At 42.0% G+C, this 20,217-nt stretch overlaps 1 protein-coding gene across 1 annotated transcript in view; it reads left to right on the top strand.

Annotated features, from left to right (window-relative positions):
- Window positions 1-630: 630 nt before the first annotated feature.
- NLGN1 (neuroligin 1) overlaps window positions 631-20,217 on the top strand; it is a 762,025-nt gene continuing 742,438 nt past the window's right edge. Inside the window, 1 exon segment of the mRNA XM_039913118.1 lies at window positions 631-1,102. The gene's annotated coding sequence lies outside the window, so the exon portion shown is untranslated.

Consider the following 20,217-nt stretch of genomic DNA (forward strand, 5'->3'; position numbering starts at 1 on the left):
CCAGTGCAACACATTTGGCAGTCCCGACTCCTTCTGGGCTTGGACTGGGCTGCTTCCAACCTGAAGGTGGGGTAAGGATCAAGGTAAAAAGGAGCCGGACAGCTCACTGGTGCAATAATCCATTCTTAAAACTTCCCCTCCCTTCCCAATCGACTCTCCATCACACTCTTACTTGGGGCTGCCCGTGACATCTTTTCCCTGACTGGCATCCCTTGCAAATCGGTGGCCACTAGAAAACACCAGCCTCGTCTACCCCTAAATCTCCCTGCGGACCAAAAAAAAAACAAAACAAAAACAAAAACCACAACTAAAAGAGTCAACCTGAAAAAGTAAAAGGAGAAAGAAAAAGAAAAAAATGATCGGAGACCTCTTATTCGGGAGTCAAACACGATGAAACCTACTTTCTGTCCAGAGCTGTGTTTAATTAAGGAGGCTGGGCCGTCTTTGGGTTTAACTGTTAGGGAGGCTGCTGTCTTAAGGGGGGTGGGGGGATGAGGGTGGGAAAGGGAGAGGGAGAGGGAAAAAAAATTGGGATTACTTGCATTCTAGTTGGTAGTCGCTAGGGGTATCTTTGTTCCATTTTTCATCCAGGACCAATTTGGAGTTGAAACCTATATTAGGGGAAAAGCAGGGTCCTCGGCATTTTTCTGCGAGCAGGGCACTCAGAATCCAAAAGATTTTTTTTTTTTATTAAAGCCCAGTTCTTTCGGTCACCGGAACGGGACTATGAAATGACTCCACCGGGCATAAACAGAGGAGATTCCTTTTGGGGGGGCCAGTTTCCCATCGAGCTAAATCTAGCGGATTAGCAGGATTATCTGATTGCGGCTGAAAAGAAGTAACGTTGTTTGATCATTTGTATTTCTTGCCTGACGGTCGGATTTCAATGGAGGTGGCTCTGGGTTCGGATGATTCTGGATCGTTGGTGCAGTTGGAAGGGAAAAACCACCGATCGATACCGTTCGGAAGTGTCCGGGGGTGATTTTTTTTGGGGGGGGGGGGAAGAAAAGAAAATAACACCCCGAGGTTGCGGCTGCTAAAAAAAAAATAGGAATAACGGAGCAAGAAACACAGGGTGGCTGGGATCGCCTTCTGTGAACTGGTAAATACTTTGATGCTTTTCAGTGTTGGATTTGACAGTGAAGTGCGGTAAGGGACTGTCTCCTGGAAGGATTGGAAAAGGGATGCGGGGGGGCGGGGGGAAGGGAAGGTGGGAGTGGGGGCTTCTCCCTCAATGGATTTATCATGCAAAGAGGTAAATTGTTGGCTTGTTATTTGGGGAGGGGGAGGCTTGCGATGCTCTCAATTCGGGGGAGCCGAAGGTGAAGGGAGGTGCATTGCAAATCGGGGGGCAAGGAGACATTTAAAAATCTCCTCGCGCACATTTATTCATTCAATAGTATTTATTGAGCGCTTACTATGTGCAGAGCACTGTACTAAGCGCTTGGAATGCAAAACGCACACCTCCCACAGGGTCGTCTTTCCCCTAGCCTCGATGGAGCTAAAAAAAACCAAACAAAAACCCCCCAAAACGTGGCTTTGGGGAGGTGGTGGCGAAACAGAGCAGCCCTCATGGCTCGCAACTTTGCGTTTCGTAAGCCCCCCAGCTTGGGAGGTCCCTTCTGCATCTGGTGTCTTTTTCCCCCTGGAAGCCCTCCGAGGGGGAACTTAACGTGAGGAAGCCTCGGTGCAGAGAAGCTGAAAGCTGAATAGGGTTTTTTTTTTTTTCCTTTTAAATACCCCTCCTCCACACCCACCATCCCCTTTAAAAAAATTGAATGAAAGAATTGTCGATGCTGCTGCTTCTTAGGGAATTTATGTATTTTTGGGGGGGAGGGGAGGGTGATTGGCCATTTCTCTCTCTCTCTCTCTCTCTCTCACACACTTCCCTCTCTATTTCTCTATCTCTTTCTTCTCTCTTTTTTCTCCCTCTCTCCTTCTCTCTCTCCTTTTCTCTCCTTCTCTCCTCTGTCTCTCCTTCTCTCTCTCTTCTCTTTCCTTCTCTCTCCTTCTCTCTTTCCTTCTTTCTCCTTCTCTCTCCTCTCTTCTCTCCTCTCTCCTTCTCCTCTCTGTCCTTCTCTCTGTCCTGCTCTCTCTTTCCCTCTCTCTCTTCTCTCGCTCCTTCTCTCATTCCTTCTCCCTCCTCTCTCTTTCCTTCCCTCTTCTCTTCCCTCCTCCCCCCGCCCGCCCCCAGGATCTGATAGAAAGGGCTTTGCTCCCAGATACCGTTAGCATAGCCTCGACTGTGCACGTTTGTTTTGTGAAGCATCTCTCCCGACTTCCAGTAAGGAAAGCAAGGGGGAACTTTCCTTCAGTTGAATAAGTCGACGCTGTGCAGGGTCGTTTTTCCCAAGCTCCACGGACACCGTGTCCCGCTGCATTCCCGGGGGGCTCCATCCATCCATCCATCCATCCATCCATCCATCCATCCATCCATCCATCCATCCATCCATCCATCCAACCACCCATCCATCCGTTCGTCCATCCACCCGTCCCCCGGCCGGCCTGGATTTCTCTCCCGGTCGAGGGATGCACTCCCTCCGGTGCTTTTCCCGGACATTTTCTGCCGTCCGAATCCTACCCTTTTAAATACTCTTTCTTCCCCTTCTTTCCCTCGCCCGGTGTTGGGGGAGGCCCTCCTCTTTAGTCTCAGAAGGAAAATCAATTTTCAGCCGGTTGAATTAAAATGCAGCCGTCAGGTTTTTAGTGGCTTATGGCCCAAACTAAAAGTTACCTTGAAATAAGGAAAGGCATAGCATCTCAAAGTCACCCGAAGCTCCTGGAGGCTCCAGAGTAATTACATTTAAATCATTTCGAAGGAAAACAGCGGTTTAAGAAAAACAGATTCGAGGATGGCAATCTTGTAAGGGTGAATGACTCCAAACGGAAAGCTTTTTTCTCTGATGACTCCCCTCCCCACCTCGCTGACCCTTAAGATTGGAGTTTAGGTTGGGGTTTTGTTTAGAGTCTTTTGTTTCTTTGTCAATTACAGGGATTTAAAAGAGAGGCATGCAAAATAACCTTAGCTCCAGGCAATTCATATGAAATCTACTATTTTGCTACAGTTTTTAGTGTTCCAAGCTTTTTTAAGGACCATCCCTGTAATATGAGCTCAAGCAAGTTTAGCACAGCGAATGGGTTCCAAAAGATACTATTTACAGTGCTTTGTTTCAATTCGCATAGCTACACAGTGAAGTATATATGTCAGCATGTGTTGGGAAAGATGCTTTGTTCTCAGATATGCCCACTGAATGACAACTCTTCAATGTCAACCAAAAACTATCGTAGTGTATATTAGGGAAACTTTAAAGTATTTCAGATTATACAGGAACAACTCTGTACAGTGTCATAAAATTTACCTCTTTGATTTTCTTGATGCAGCACATAGATGGAATTCCAATACCAAGGAAGGACGCATATACACACCACACTGAGTTCATAACCAGCAGTTTAATATCATCTTAACTTACATCCACTTTAGGGGGAGAAAACACAGAATTCACAAAATATCAGACTATTTAGATGGAAAAATGAAGTCTTTGAGCCTTTAATGCACTTATAACTTTTGGAGTATCTTATTGACGATAACAGTTCCTATTACAGGGTCCCGGTATGATTAAATGGTTGATATTGCATGTATTCCTATATCTCATATATCCTGGGGGTGATTTGCAGGTTGAGGTTGAGCCATGACATGATTGTTCTAGCTGGGCTCACCAGTAGATTTTACTAACCCTCTTTTTCTGGTGGTTACCTGAAGCAGAGAAGGCAGCCACTAACTGCCAGATACTCCAAAGCATGCATACAGGGTATATACCCTTAGGGATAAATGAATGAGGACATTGGGAGACAGGTGTTTTCCCAGCTTTTTTCAGCCTAGTGGAGCCTATAACTATTAATATTTATCACCTTTGACAAAATGGACATGCTTTGAGCTATTTAGTTGAAGATGAGAAAGTCTGTAAAGAGAAGATAATAGAAGGATTATGAATTGATTTGAGAGTGGGTGGAGGATTAGAACTCACTGAAGGAACTAGGGATCTTTGTTCATTTCTACATCTGGTATCAGTATCTACTCTTCAATTCAGATAAAAGCAAGCACCAATTGAAAGATGTGTCAATAGTGGGTAAACCTCACCTTTGTCAAGAGTAAACAAATCTCCTCTGATTTGCATTTTTATTATAGACCTCAGGCCTGCAGCTGCTAAATGATAACTTTTTTTTTTGCAATTTTCCAAGTTGAGCAGATATTTTTTCAACTAAATAAATGCAGGGTTGAGGCTGAAAGGCAGGGAAATAATTTTGGGGTGTGAAGAGTGAAAATCAACATACTATTTTGCTAGTAGGACAAAAGCTATTCTATATTCTATTACAAATGATAACCATTAATACATGAAATAAAAGATGGTGTACTAAGGTAACTGCCATTTAGTATTTATTGGCCACATATTGATCTGTTGGTAAACCTTAGTGAATAGGAAACGGGATTATGTTTCTTCAAAGTTAGGAGTGCTTTGTGGTTCGTAGTAAGAAATGGCACAGAATTCTCAAGAGTGTTTCTTGAAATAGATTTGCACTTATGGCTGTGGATTTTCACATGTTCAGGCTTAGATTTTCACAATCGTCAATTTATTTGCTGATTTATTGCTTTTAAAACTGGAAGCAGTGATTTTAAGACACTGCACCCCACTCTTATGTTCTGCCATAATAAGGAACCAATTTTTCACAAGAGAATATTCAGACTGTCAGATGAAGAGAACAGTCCATTTTTAATACTTCTTGAAATACTCCAAAATGACCTTCCAAAAGATGTCAGTGATGTAGTTTTAAATCTCTTCTGATACCTGATATCTTGACACCTAAAATACAAATTGGATTTTAGAGAATCTAGAATTTCATTTCTTGAATACTCAATTTAAAAAAAAAAACACAGAATTCCCAACATTTAAAGCAACAGTCAGTCAGTTGTCCGCAGGACCACTTTAACCACTGACAGAAGAAGCAGCTGATATAGGCCCAACAGTCCCAGGATATTCCCAGGGAAATTTTACAGTCATAACGGTAGTACTCTCTTTCTCCTCCTATCTTTCCTCTTCCTCTTCACTTCTGCGGCATGAGATTACGTGACAGTTCTAACCCTCTTAGGCGATGGGGAATTGGTCTCATAGTGGCCATTGCTTTAACGATTCAGTGAAGACTGTATAGCGAAGAATCATATAGCCCCATGCATGGAACAGGAACTATGTTTATCCTAATTAACTTGTGTCTACCCCAGTACTTGAACCATAGTAAGCCCCTTAGCAATTACCGCTTAAAAATATAAGTACAGCAACAGAACCATAAATTACAAATAAACTATAATATGTCAGCCCCACCAATCAACCAATTAATGATATTTATTGAGTGCTTAATGTGTGCAGAGTACAAAAGAATAGAGTTGTTAGACATGTTCCCTGTCCACAACGAGGTTGAGGTGTAGAGAGGGAATGACAGACATTAATGTAAATGAATTATTTGTAATATTTAATTTATAGATATGTACATAATGTACTGTGGGACTGAGGGTGGGATGAGAATCAAGTAGCCAGGTTTCACAGATTCAAGTGCAGATCCCATCCTCGGGCATTCAGATCCACATCCAAGCACCTGCTGGGAGTTTTAGTTTCAAGATCTGCTCTAGAATGAGAAGTTTGGTTGAGGCCCACTAAAGCACAGCTGGTGCTAATTTTGTGAGATGGTGTGGTCTTTGAGAGTTGACTCAAAGAAAATACTTTGCCATATTTGGGCACTTAAATGGGTATCTCCAAACTAACAAGTTTCTGATTCCATTGATGTTTTTACTATTGATGGAATTTATGTTGGCATAGGTAGAATGGTGCCACGAGAAGATGAGACAGGCTTGCTATTCCTTTAATACTGTTTTTCCTCAATATATTCGAACTGGTGTAGTGAGCTAATCTAATTGGAAAATGCACAGAAGAAAATAGTAAATCAGTGGAAGCATATGAAATGATTATACATCAGACTTTCACAAATGGTTACATTACTTGTTTTTGAAACTGAAAAAAAAAAAATTTCTACCTATTCTAGTAGAATATGATGGATTTTTCTTTTTGTCTATGGTCCAACACTTTACCACTGCCATTACTGAAGACCTTATAGATCAGAGATGGGTCAGCATGTTAGCTTTAGCAGTAATGCTCTTTTGTGTGAAACCTTATGGGCTTTGCAGCTACTTTCCCATACTGACAGTCATAAAATGTTCAAGTTCTCATATTTATTATTTCATTTTCATTCTATATATAGCAACAAAGCACTTCAATAAATGAATGGGTAGCCAAAAAATGACAGGCAAGCATGAATGGGACTAATGAGTTTTAATAATACACATATTAGGGGCTGCTAAAGGAAGTTTAATTAAGAAAAACAAGTTAAGCATGAAATTCATTTTGGAACAAATGCAAGTTGCAGCTACAAATGTAAAATCAAAACACAGCAATGCTATACCACAAGAAATAAATTGCCAACTGAAACATGATCCATTTAGTGGAGCCCAAATATTAGAACCTAATATTAGATGATGTGAGCTAGTTGTAACACATAAATAGAGAATACTTGTTCAGAGGGGTTTTTTTTTAAATCAGTAGGTTTTGTAGAAAATTCTAGAGCTAACAAGTTTGTATTTAATCAGTCTCTGTAATGCTGAAAATACCAGTAGGATCTTTCCTTTCCTATTCAGTGGGTTCCCGGTGAGATATTTAACACATAGCTATTCTGAGTTTTATCTCACTATATATCTGCCTGTATCTAACCCTATATGCTCTAGCATAAATTGTGTTCAGCTAGTGCTCAGGTGAACTATCCATACTCCATCCCACTTAGTTTCAACTTTCAATTAAACTACAGAATTATGAAAAAAATAGTTTTCTTCATTTCCAGTATTTTAATTGCCTAAAATATGAAAAACTGAGTATTTTTATGAAAACTTGGCAAACAAATATGCCATAGAAGGAAATAACATCTAATTCATTTTTTAAAGTTTATCATAAAATGCTAAATGGTTTTTTTTTCATTTTGCAGAATGGTTTGTTCAGTAACCAAGTTGCACAGAATTAGAGTAGGGTATTCAGTAGATAATTTAATTCTGGTATTATTAACTAAGTCAATCAATGATATTTATTGAGCATTTACTGTGTGCAGAACACTGGACTAAGTGCTTGGGAGAGTATGATGCAACAGGAAGTCCAGTTGATTTAGAAGTGACTTAAACATCCAAAGAACATGGTGATATTCAGGACATTTTTCAGAGTTGTTAATGAAAAATTCACAACAGTGCCGACAGTGTCAGTCAGTTGGTCCTGACAATAAGGAATGTTTAGTAACTAGTTGCTGACTGAATTTTTGGTCTGATGTAGATAGAACTGGTTTTAGATCACCACCAATTAATAGATTTTTCATGGGGTACTTAATAATCACCAACATCAATCACAGAAATCAAAACTCAATATAATAGGTGGGTCATTTAATGGTTAACTATAAGCTGCTAAAAGAATAAAGGCTCACTTCAGTTCCCGTTATGTTCCAAGCTAGTGCACCTGTCATTTTTAATTTAAATCTGTATTACTCGGCTGTCCAAAACTTTACACACAAGTGACAGAGTTATCCATCCTTCTTCTTAAGGGTAAAAATCACCATTTTCATTGCATTCATTTTCTGCACAATGTCATCTAGTTCTAGTGTACCAAGTTTTTTTTTTAAAAAAAAAAGCCAAGCAATGTTTATAGAAAGTTCTTTTACATGGGTGCAGAGTGTATGGGGATGCTCTAAATAAGCCTAGATTTATTAAAATAAAGCAGGAAATAAGACTGAAAGCAATAATTTTATGAGCTTTTTATATAGACTTTTGTAATTTCATTTTGATAAATTATTCACCAGGAAGAGATAATTTGAAATGTGAATATTTGGGCAATATAATTTTCCAAAAGGTACATAAAAGTCATGAAAAAGTTTTGATTGCTCAGTAATTTTCTGCATTTTATCAAAATTCTCCCAAATGAGAAGGAAAATGAAACTCAAAAAAAGAAAGAGCAAAGTTGAATTTTTGATTATGAATATTCATTTGTTTCTTGTTTACAGTCTGAATTGTGCAAGGTACATTAAACAGCACATGGTACTGTGTGTGCATGTTTAGTACATACTGATCTACTCATTTATGCTCAGTTAGACACACCGAAGTGGGAGAGATTTCTTCTTTTTATGAGGGTTTAGGTAGAAGAAGTGGAATGTTGGGGGAATAGCTAATGAGCTATAGTACAGCGCCTTTCACCTCCGAATCACTGAGTGAGATCAGTTCAGGAGTGACAAGAAGTCATTATCATTGTTTGATGTCATTTGCAAAAGGTCTTGGTGGCCTTAGTTCATTTCTTAGTAGTGGTTGTTCATTTTACAAAAGCCACCTCTAAATTTGGCAGTCTCTGCAGAGGCTGAGGGCTGAATGAGCATAAAGATTTAACTGCCCTCTCACTTCTAATCATCGTATCGTTAGGTCAAGATAGACGCATCCAGGCAATGGAGTGTGTTTAGAAACATGACACAGTCTCTGCCAAAACTGTAGTGATTATTTGCCAAAAAAGGACTTTAATTAAGCCAGGCATCCAGAATGGCAATTCACTGTTCTTCCCAGGAACCCATTTCTCCTTAAGAAAAAAAGAAAACAGAAATGACTCCCCTAAAGATAAAATTTAAAAAATCATAAAAAAGGAAATGAGGAAGCTAAGAGTGTGGCACTATTCTAAGATTATTTTTCCACTCTATTAGAAGATACTGGAAGATTAGTTGAATTGTTGGCTGGTGACTCAAAGGTAGTCAAAAGCCTCAGTGTATTTTTTAAAATGGTATTTGCTATGAATTTACTATGTGCCTCATCTCTCTGGCTGTTTGTTCTCAGTCTCCTTCTGGCTTCTCCTCTCCCTCCCATCCCCTACCTGTGGGGGTCCCTCAAGATTCAGTTCTTGGACCCCTTCTATTCTCCATCTACACCCACTCCTTGTAGAACTCATTCACCCCCATGGCTTCAACTACCACCTCTATGTGGATGATATCCTAATCATCATCTCCAGCCCTGGTCTCTCTCACTTTCTCCAGTCTCACATCTCCTCCTTCTTTCAAGACATCTCTACTTGGATGTCCTGCCAGCTTAATATGTCAAAACAGAGCTCATTATCTTCCCACCCAAACCCTGTCTTTCCCTTGACTTCCCCATCACTGTAGATGGCACCACCATCCTTCCTCACAAGTCTGTAACCTTGGCATTATCTCTGACGCCCCTCTGTCATTCAACCCACATAGTCAATACATCACTAAATCCTTTCAGTCCCACCTTAACATCATTGCTAAAATCTGCCCTTTCCTCTCAATCCATACTGCTATCACGTTAGTACAATCACTCATCCTATCCCACCTAGATTGATTCATCAGCCTTCTTACTGACCTCACATTCTCTTGTCTTTTCCAAGTCCAGTCCATAATTTATTATCCCGCCCAGATCATTTTTCTACAAAGACGTTCTGGACACGTCACCCTGCTCCTCAAGAAACTCCAGTATTTTGCCCATCCACCTCTGCATCAAACAAAAACTCGTCTCCATTGACTTTAAAGTACTTCATCACCTTGCCTGGTCCTAACACACTTCGCTTCTCTCCTCCTACAACCCAGTCCATATGCTTCACTCCTCTAGTGCTAATCTTCTTACTGTGCCTCAATCTCACCTGTCTCACCACTGACCCATAGCCCACGTCCTGCCTCTGGCCTGGAACGACCTCCCTCCTCAAATCCAACAGATAACCACTCTCCCCCACTTCAAAGCCTTATTAAAAGTACACCTCCTCCAAGAGGTCTTCCCAGACTAAGCCCCACTTTTCCTCATCTCCTACTCCCTTCTGCATTGCCCTGACTTGCTCCATTTATTCATTCATCCTTCCCATCCCCAAAGCACTTGTGTATATATCTGTAATTTTATTTATTTGTATTGATGCCTGTCTCCCCAACCCTAGACTGTGAGCTCCTTGTGGGCAGGGAATGTCACTGTTGTATTGAACTTTCCCAAATGCTTAGCTTAGTGCTCTGCACACAGTAAGTGCTAAATAAATATGAATGAATGAATGTGCCGGGCACTGTACTAAGTTCTAGGGTAGATGAAGGTAATGGAGATGGCCACGCCATGTCCCACGTGGGACTCACTGTCTTAATCCCCATTTTACAGATGAGGCAACTGAGGCACAGAGAAGTTAAGTGGCTTGCCCACAGTCTCACAGCAGACATGTGGTAGAGCCAGAATTAGAACCCATGTCTGTGTTATATCCACTAGGCCTTGCTTCTTCTCACTGTATCTCAGTATATCTCACTGATGAGTTCAGGTGGATTTGCAAATTTATCTTGAGGATCTGCACAGATTATTTATTTGGACCAATCAATTTAAGGAAGCACACGTTGATTTTTAAAGGAGATACTGTAATACTTGATAAAAATGAATTTCAAAAAAGAAAATGTTTTTCATCTTCTTGTTGGCTATATTCACTATGGGCCAACCAAACATCAGATTGAAAATAGCAAATCATAGATTATCCTTGTGTTTCAATGATGCTAAGGGTTGTCTGAATTGTAAATTAGCTAAACGTAGAGGGGAAGATCCCAGTAATAATTGTTATTGAAATTTAGGGTGGTAAAGGAGAAAAACATTTTAGTGGACAGAGTAAGCACAAAGTAAGATCTCTTAAATATGATTGAATGAGTTACAATATTTGGCACAGAGAAAGTGTGTAACAAGTATCATTATTTTGATCATTCATAAATCCATACATTCAGATCCACTAGATGTGTAGATGTACAAGGGCATACCAGTGTCATAAATTTGTGACTGATAAAGTGGCTGATATGATAGTTGGGGGACTCTGACCTAGGAAGAAGGAAAATTAATTGGGGAAGGTCTACTGGAAGGCAATCAGCTACAAGTCAAAATTCACCAGCAGCAGTGTGGGAGAGAGCCGAGGGTGGAGACTAAAGTTTACTGTGTGGAAGGAGGCAGTGGTAAATGATTTCTGTATGTTTATCCAGAAAACTACAGATACATTACCAGAACGATTGCAGATGGAGGTGGGGTGTTCTGGGAGAGTTGTGTCCATGTCATCGCTATAGTTCAGAGATGACTTGACAGTGTAAGACAAGACTGGAAGAGATATAACTGTTAAAGGACTTGTAGATAGGTAGTGGGGTCAGGAAAATTTGAAAGAGGATTCTTACGTATGAGATAGGAAATGAGCCAAAGTGTTGAAGAAGGAAGATTTAAAAAATATTGCACAATGACTTGAAAAGAGTGGAGAGTGAGCTGGGGTGTAGTTGAAGAAAAGCATTGATAAATGAGGAGAGAGTTGAAGGAATGCCTTAAAATCAGTGTTCAGAATGATTGCTAAATGTGGAGAAGAATAGATGACCATTAAAAGTTTTTGAGCAATGGGGTGGCAGTGGATGTGTAAAGCAGAGTTTAGAAGAGTGGAAAACCTGAAATTCAATCTAACAATTTGTTGGATGGGCCAATATTGGGGTAGCACGATTCAGAAACATTAATCTTGATAGATTTAGAGCTATCCTTACTGTGTCCTTGGTTCCATAGAGATATGAGTAAAACTAGATATTTTTCCAGGGAGATTTTCTCCTATAGTGCCCTGTCTGCTGTTTTCTCTTCAACTGCTTTATGGTGAAACCTAACAGTGAGTTGAAATCAATAAATCTATTAATAATATTTATTGAGCTCTAATTCTCTGCTGAGCATGGTACTAAACACTGGGGTGAGTTCAATAGAGTAAGCAGACAGAATCTCTGCTCTCAAAGAGCTTTCAGCTGGCAGTGGAGATAGATATTACAATAAACTACTGATTTTAAGGGAAGGTACTGATTTTAACAATATGTTCATAAGTATGGGGTCTTGGAGAATGGTTAATACCTAAATGTTTAGGGGGTGGGCTAATTGCATAGGTATGGCAGTCGGGAGAGAAAATAGGTTCAAGTAATGAGAGCTTAGCCAGAGAAGTCTTTCAGGAGGAGCTGGGATTTAAGAAGAACTTTGAAGATGTGGAGGGTTCTGGTCTATCAGATATTAAAGGGAAGGAAGTGTTAGGAAGGAGGGGGTGTGCAAGATGTGGACAGTGGAAAAGACCACAGCAAGACACATTGAGTAGGTTTTGTTGCAGGAGCAAATTGTGTGGGCTGGGAGAGGAATGAAGAAAAGTAAAGGTGAGAGTTGATTCTAAGTGAGCTTTGAATCCGATGGTGAGGAATTTCTGCTTGATGTGGAGATGGATGGACAAATACAGTGACGAATCCACATGCTTTTAATGTCTACTTCCAGCCTGCCTAGCTTCTGGATATAATTTGACATCGCTGAAGTAGTTGGGTATTCTTGACTCCCTGTAGCAGTGATGTACACATATTGATATTTTATTGCTTCCTTCCATCTGCAATTTATTTTAATGTTGGTATGTTTCCTTGAGGATAAGGATCATTCTACTAATTAGAAGCAGCATGGCCAAGTAGATAGAGTAAGGGCCTGGGAGGCAAGTAGAGTACTGGAAACTCTCCAGGTGCAACTCTGAGAGTTGAGTAATTAAGGTAGGATAGGATAAATGCTTGGATTAACGTGGAAGCAGTTTGGATGAGAGGAGAGGTGGATTTTAGCAAGCTTGTGCAGTCCAAATGCACTGGATTTAATAATTTGTCAGGTACGTAGTTCCTGATACATTATTCTTATGTACAAGATAATCCTTAGCAACATTAGATTGGAGTTTAGATAAATTTTCTCCTGTGTATATTTGTCTGAAGGAGAAGATACTCCCCAGTAATTTCCTTTTTAAAAAATATGAACAGTCCCATGCAGACATGGCCAAATAGGTTCGCAGTCCAATGATAACTTCTTTTAAACGTTATATAGCCTGCAATATGGGTCTTGCTGCTATACTCAAAAGTGAAGTTAGAATTTTTTTAGTCATTACTTCTGGGATGGCAGTGAAGAAGCACTTAAGGTGCACCTTAGAAGAACAATTGAAATAACTCAATTTCTATTACAGTCACATCTGTTCCTATTCTTCAGACAGGAGCCAGAAGTCCAGTTCTAGTGAGAAGCAGGATGGCCTACTGGCTAAAGCATGGGCCTGGGAGTTAGAAGGACCTGGGCTCTAATTCCAGCTCTCACACTTATCTGTTGTGTGACCTTGGGCAAGTCATTTCACTTCTCTGTGTCTCAGTTACTTGAAATGTAAAGTGGAGATTAAGATCGTGAGTCCCACTGGGGATGGAGAATCGGTCAACCTGATTAGCTTGTATCTACCCCAGATCATAGTACAGTGCCTGGCACATAATAAGACATTTTAATTGCATCACTTTTCTCCTCCCCTGCTGGATATTTGTTAGAGAAACAATTGATCAATTAATGTCCAACAGAGAGCAGATCTCTCATTAAGGTGTCCATAGAATCTTGTAGCATGATTAATTCACTCACTGTGACATCCTGGATAGGCCTACAAAGTATTCAGTGGGATGATCAACATCCATAAAGTAACTGGGTACTACTATACATGCTTTTTCCTTGCAGTCTATTATTAGATCATAGATAGATCTGCCTGTGCTGCTGTACTAGTCGATCATATTTTTTGAGTGCTTACTGTGTGCAGAGCACTAAGTATAGTGTTTGTAAGAGCACAATATAACAATATACAAAAACATTTCCTTCCCATAATGAGCTTACATTCTATAGGGCAAGACAGACATTACTATACACAAATGAATTACAGCTATGCACTCTGGGTCTCGGAGGGGGGATGAATAGAAGGGTTGCACTAAGGGGGACAGAATTTCCACTGTCACAAGTGGCCAAGAAACATACTTCCCAAACTGGAAGTTTGTAGGCAGCTCCTTGGGGGTAGGGATTGCATCTACCATCTCAGCTGTATTGTACTTTCCCAGGCTCTGTCTACAGTAAACACTCAATGATTAGCATTGATTGATTCATACTGAGAATGCCGTATGATACCCTGGCCACCACATTTTAGGAAGAACATTTGAATCTGAAAACGTACAGAGAAGAGGGCAACCAAAATTAACACAGGGATAGAGCAGCTTCTTTTTGAGATTAGATTAAAAATATTACAACTCTTCAATCTGGAAAGACAGAGATTGAAAGGGGACATGATTAAGCTTTGGCATCAAACTGGGAGATCCAAAAATTCTTACAGAGGATGGCAAAGAAGGGTGCTAGAAAAATGAAAGTGTTAAAGGGGGAGGAAAAGAATAGATAGGGTAAAAGGAGAAGGAAATTGGAAAAGGAAAGAATACTGTAGAACTTTACCCTTTTCTCTGCCACATTTTGCAAGCAAACTCTTCAGCTGGCATGCTCCTCTGATGGCACTTGATGCTAACCTTTAAACCAAGCCTGGTCTACCAATGTTCACAACTCCTGATTCTCACCTTCTCTCCACTGCTACTCACTGACAGGACCCAGGAGTTTTATTTGAGTTAGGCAGCCTTGCGGAGCTCTTGCAATGAGAAACGGGCAAGAATCCAAAGACTAGTGACTACTGCGACCGCCAGTGGCCTGGCAGTGGAGGAGTAGAGAGGGGATGGAGTGGGGATTGCTGAAGTTAAATGGATAGATTTGGGGACAGGAACACAAGCTCCACCACTTGTCTCCTGTATGACCTTGGGCAAGTCACTTAACTTTTCTGTGCCTCAGTTACCTCAGATGTAAATGGATATTAAGACACTGAGCCCTTTCCTCTCCACCCACACGGCTACCTTACTGCTAAAGGCTCTCGTAATATCCCGGCTAGACTATGTCAGCCTTCTCTCTGATCTCCCTTCCTCCTCTTTCGCCCCCCTCCAGTCTTTTCTTCACTCCGCTGCCTGGCTCATCTTCCTGCAGAAACGCTCTGGGCACGTCACTCCCCTTCTTAAAAACCTCCAGTGGTTGCCTATCAACCTCCGCTCAAAACAAAAACTCCTCACTCTAGGCTTCAAGGCTCTCCATCACCTTGCCCCTTCCTACCTCTCCTCCCTTCTCTCTTTCTACTGCCCACCCCGCACACTCCGCTTCTCTGCTGCCCACCTCCTCACCGTCCCTCAGTCTCGCCTATCCCGCCGTCGACCCCTGGGCCACGTCCTCCCGTGGTCCTGGAATGCCCTCCCTCCTCACCTCCGACAATCTAATTCTCTTCCCCTCTTTAAATCCCTACTTAAAGCTCACCTCCTCCAAGAGGCCTTCCCAGACTGAGCTCCTCCCTTTTTTCCTCTGCTCTCTCTACCCCCCCTTTACCTCCCTGCAGCTAAACCCTCTTCTCCTCCTTTCCCTCTCCTCCTCCCCCTCTCCCATCCCACCCCCTCAGCACTGTACTCACCCGCTCAACTGTATATATCTTCCTCACCCTATTTATTTGTTTAATGAGATGTACATCACCCTGATTCTATTTATTTGCCATTTTTTTTTATATGTTCTTCCCCTTGACTCTATTTATTGCCATTGTTCTTGTCTGCCTGTCTCCCCCAATTAGACTGTAAGCCCTTCAAAGGGCAGGGACTGTCTCTATCTGTTGCCGATTTGTACATTCCAAGCACTTAGTACAGTGCTATGCACATAGTAAGTGCTCAGTAAATACTATTGAATGAATGAATGAATGACAGGAACTGTGTCCAATTCAATTACCTTGTATCAGTGCTTAGAACTGTGCCTGGCACATAGTAATTACTTAACAAATACCATTAAATATGATAAAAAAAGTAGAAGTAGTGCAGGAGTAGGTATGGCACAGAAGCCTGCATAAGATAAGCACCATGGCATAGCAGATAGAGCATGGGTCTGGGAGTTAGAGTATCTTTGTTCTAATACTGGCTCCACAACTTGCCTACTCTGTGACCTTTGGTAAGTCACTGAATTTCTCTGTTTCTCAGTTTTCTCATCTATAAAATTCAGTGCCTTTTCTCCTTCCTCTTCAGAGGGGAAGCCTCATTTGGGACAGGAATTATGACCAACTTGATTACCTTGTGTCTACCACAGTGCCTATTACAGTGTTTGGCACAGCATAAGCACTTAGCAGTTATTGTAGTTATTATTATCATCATCATTATTATTATAAGAAGCAGTGTGGGTGGATCAATGATAAAATAAATATACAATAGTAAGGAATGGGGTCAAAATGACTCTAGCATAAGTCTTCTGTTTTGTTTTCTCCTTCTCTTTTCATTCATTCCATCATAATTATTCAGCACTTGCTCTGTCTGAACCCTGTACTAAGCTAATGGAAAAGTATAATACGCAATAAAGAGAGACAATCCCTGCCCACACCAAGCTCACAGTCTAGAGAGGGGGAGACAAATATCAATACAAGTAAACAGACGCAATATAAAAAAAATAAAATTACAGATATATGCTGTACTGTCAGATGGGGAAGCGGGGAAGAGCAAAGAGAATGAGTCAGGGTGATGTGGAAGGGAATGGAAGATGAGGAAAAGTGGAGGTTGGTCTGGGAAGGCCTTTTGGAGGAGATGTGCCTTCAGTAAAGCTTTGAAAGTGAGGGAGAGTAATTGGTGGATTTGAGGAGGAAGGGTGCTCCAGGCCCGAAGCAGGATGTGGGCCAGAGGTCAGTAGCTAGACAGTTGAGTTAGAGGCACAGTGAGAAGGTTAACACCAAAGGAATGAAGTGTGTGGCCTGGGTTGTAGAAGGAGACAAGGGAAATGAGGTAGGAGGGGGCAAGGTAATGGAGAGCTTTAAAGCCAATGGAAAGGAGTTTTTGTTTGATAAGAAGGCAAATAGGCAACCACTGGAGATTTTTGAGGAGGGTAACATTCCCTAAACATTTGTGTAGAATGATAATCCAGGCAGCAGAGTGAAGTGTGGACTGGAGTGGGGGGAGGTAGGAGGTTGAAAGTTCAGAAAGGAGGTTGCTGCAGTAATTTAGGTGGGTTAGGACGAGTGATTGTATTAACATTGGTAGCAATTTGGATGAAGAGGAAAGGGTGGATTTTAGCAATGTTGTGAAGGTGAGCCTGACAGGAATTGGTGACAGATTGGCTATGTGGGTTGAATGAGAGAGCGTAGTCAAGGATGATGTCAAAGTTACGGACTTATGAGATGGGAAGGATGGTTGTGCTGTCTAGAGTGATGGGAAAGTTTGGGAGAAAACAGGTTTTGGGAGGGAAGATATGTTGCTCTGTTTTGGACATGTTCAATTTGAGGTGATGGAAAGACATCCAAGTAGAGACGTCCTAAGGCAGGAGGAGATGTGAGCCTGGAGAGAGGGAGAGAGAACAGGAGAGGAGATGTAGATTTGGGTATCATCTACATAGAGGTGGTAGTTGGAGCTGAGAGAGCGAATGAGTTCTCCAGTGGAATGAGTGTAGGCGGAGAATAGAAGGGGACTGAGAACTGAACTTTGATGAACCCCCACAGTTAAAGGATAGGAGGGAGAGTAGGAGCCTGTGAAGGAAATTGAGAATGAATGGCCACAGAGATAAGAAGAGAGCCCTGCTCCCTCTGAAATAATTCCTCCCTTTTTTACCACAGCCAATGCCCAGATTTTTGCCACTGCTCCTGTCACTATAGTCCCACCTCTGTGACCCTGGTCTATAGGTAATAATAATAATGTTGGTATTTGTTAAGCGCTTACTAGGTGCCGAGCACTGTTCTAAGCGCTGGGGTAGACAGGGGAATCAGGTTGTCCCACGTGGGGCTCACAGTCTTAATCCCCATTTTACAGATGAGGTAACTGAGGCCCAGAGAAGTTAAGTGACTTGCCCACAGTCACACAGCCGACAAGTGGCAGAGCCGGGGTTCGAACCCATGACCTCTGACTCCCAAGCCCGGGCTTTCCACTGAGCCACGCTGCTTCCCTATAGGTAGAGTCTTTCTTTTTCATGAAAAGGCACACATCTGAGTATCAGAGGATGTGGGTTGCAATCTCGCATCTACCACTTGTCTGCTGTGTGACAAGTGCTTATTGAGTGCTTACTGTGTGCAGAGCACTGTACTAAGCACTTGGAAAGTATCAATTGGGAAAAGACAGAGTCGCTTATGTTCTCTGTGCCTGTTTCTTCATCTGAAAAATGAAGTTCTCCCTGTTATCCCTTCCCTTTACTCCAAGAGCCCCAATTGGGACCTGATTGTCCCGTATCTACCCCAGGACCTGGTACATAGTACGTAGTTAACAAATGCTACAGTTTTACCATTATTATTACTATTATCATTATTATTAACTCATTGTTACCCTCTTCCTACTGCTCCAGCCAACTAACTCCATGGAAATAGTAGCAGTGGTCATTCCTTTTCCTTCTCCTTTCTCCTTATTTCATTCAGTAATATTTATTGAGTACTTAGTATGTGCAGAGCACTGTACTAAGTGCTTGGAATGTACAATTCGGCAACAGATAGAGACAATCCCTGCCCAATGACGGGCTCACAGTCTAAATGGGGGAGACAGACAGCAAAGCAAAACAGAACAAAACAACATCATCAAGATAAATAGAATCAAGGGGATGTACACCTCATTAACAAAATGAATAGGGTAATAAATAATATACGCAAATGAACACAGTGCTGAGGGGAGGGGAGGGGGGAAGAGCAGAGGGTGGGGGGAGGAGGGGAAGAGAAGCAGAGGGAAAGGGGGGGCCCAGGCAGCTATTTTACACATAATTTTAAACCAATTTAGAATGCTTGGAAATGTTTAACCAGGCATTCATTCTTTCATTCAATTGTATTTATTGAGTGCTTAGTGTGTGCAGAGCACTGTACTAAGCACTTGGAAAGTATAAATTGGGAATAGATAGAGACAATTCCTACCCAACAACAGGCTCACGGTCTAGAAGGGGGAGACAGACAACAAAACAAAACCAGTAGACAGGAATCACTACTCTCAACATAGATAAATATGCACAGGATTAGTAAAACAGAGCAATATGTACAAGTGCTGAGGGGAGGGGAAGGGGGTAGAGCCGAGGGAGGGAGTAGAGGAAATGGGGAGGGGAGAAGGAGCTGAGAGAAAAGGAAGGCTCAGTCTGGGAAGGCCTCCTGGAGGAGATGAGCTTCAGTAGGGCTTTGAAGAGGGAAAAGAGTAAGTTTGGTGGTTGATAATGATGATGATGATGATGTTGGTATTTGTTAAGCACTTACTATGTGCAGAGCACTGTTCTAAGCGCTGAGGGAGATACAGGGTCATCAGGTTTCCCATGTGAGGCTCACAGTCTTAATCCCCATTTTACAGATGAGGTAACTGAGGCACAGAGAAGTGAAGTGACTTGCCCACAGTCACACAGCTGACAAGTGGCAGATCCGGGACTCGAACCCACAACCTCTGACTCCCAAGCCCGGGCTCTTTCCACTGAGCCACGCTGGGGCATTTCAGGACAACAGTGGGGCAGGCGAGAACAAGGGACCTTGAGGAGGTGAGCGGCAGATAAACAGAGTTTATGGGGTGTGCTGTAGAAGGACAGAAGGGAGGTGACAAGGTGGTGAAGAGCTTTGAAGCCAATAATGAGGAGTTTTTGTTTGATACGGAGGTTGATAGGCAACCACTGGAGATTTTTGAGGTGGGGGGTGACATGCCCAGAACATTTGTGCAGAAAGATAATCCAAGCAGTGGAGTGAAGTATAGATTGAAGCGGGGAGAGACAGGAGGATGGAAGATTAGAAAGGAGGCTGATGCAGTAGTCCAGTCAGGATATTATGAGAGATTGTACCAGCAAGGTAGGAGTTTGGGTGGAGAGAAAAGAGCAGATTTTGACGATGTTGTGAAGGTGAGACTGGAAGGTTTTGATGGCAGATGGGATGTGTGGGGTGAATGAGAGAGCAGAGTCAAGGATGACACCGAGGTTGTGGGCCTGTGAGATGGGAAGGATGGTGGTGCTGTCCACAGTGATGGGAAAGTCAGGAAGAGGACAGGGTTTGGGAAGGAAGATAAGGAGCTCAGTCTTGGACATGTTGAGTTTTAGGTGTCAGGAGGACATCCAGTTGGAGATGTCCTGAAGGCAGGAGAAGATACAAGCCTGGACGGAAGGAGAGAGAACAGGTGAGATGTAGATTTGGTGTCATCTGCGTACAGATGATAGTTGAAGCTGTGGGAGCGAATGAGTTCACCAAGGGAGTGAGTATATGGAGAGAAGACAGGGACCAAGAATTTACCCTA

This window comes from Ornithorhynchus anatinus, chromosome 1, assembly GCF_004115215.2.
Source record: "Ornithorhynchus anatinus isolate Pmale09 chromosome 1, mOrnAna1.pri.v4, whole genome shotgun sequence".
In the NCBI taxonomy this organism is placed as follows: Eukaryota; Metazoa; Chordata; class Mammalia; order Monotremata; family Ornithorhynchidae; genus Ornithorhynchus; species Ornithorhynchus anatinus.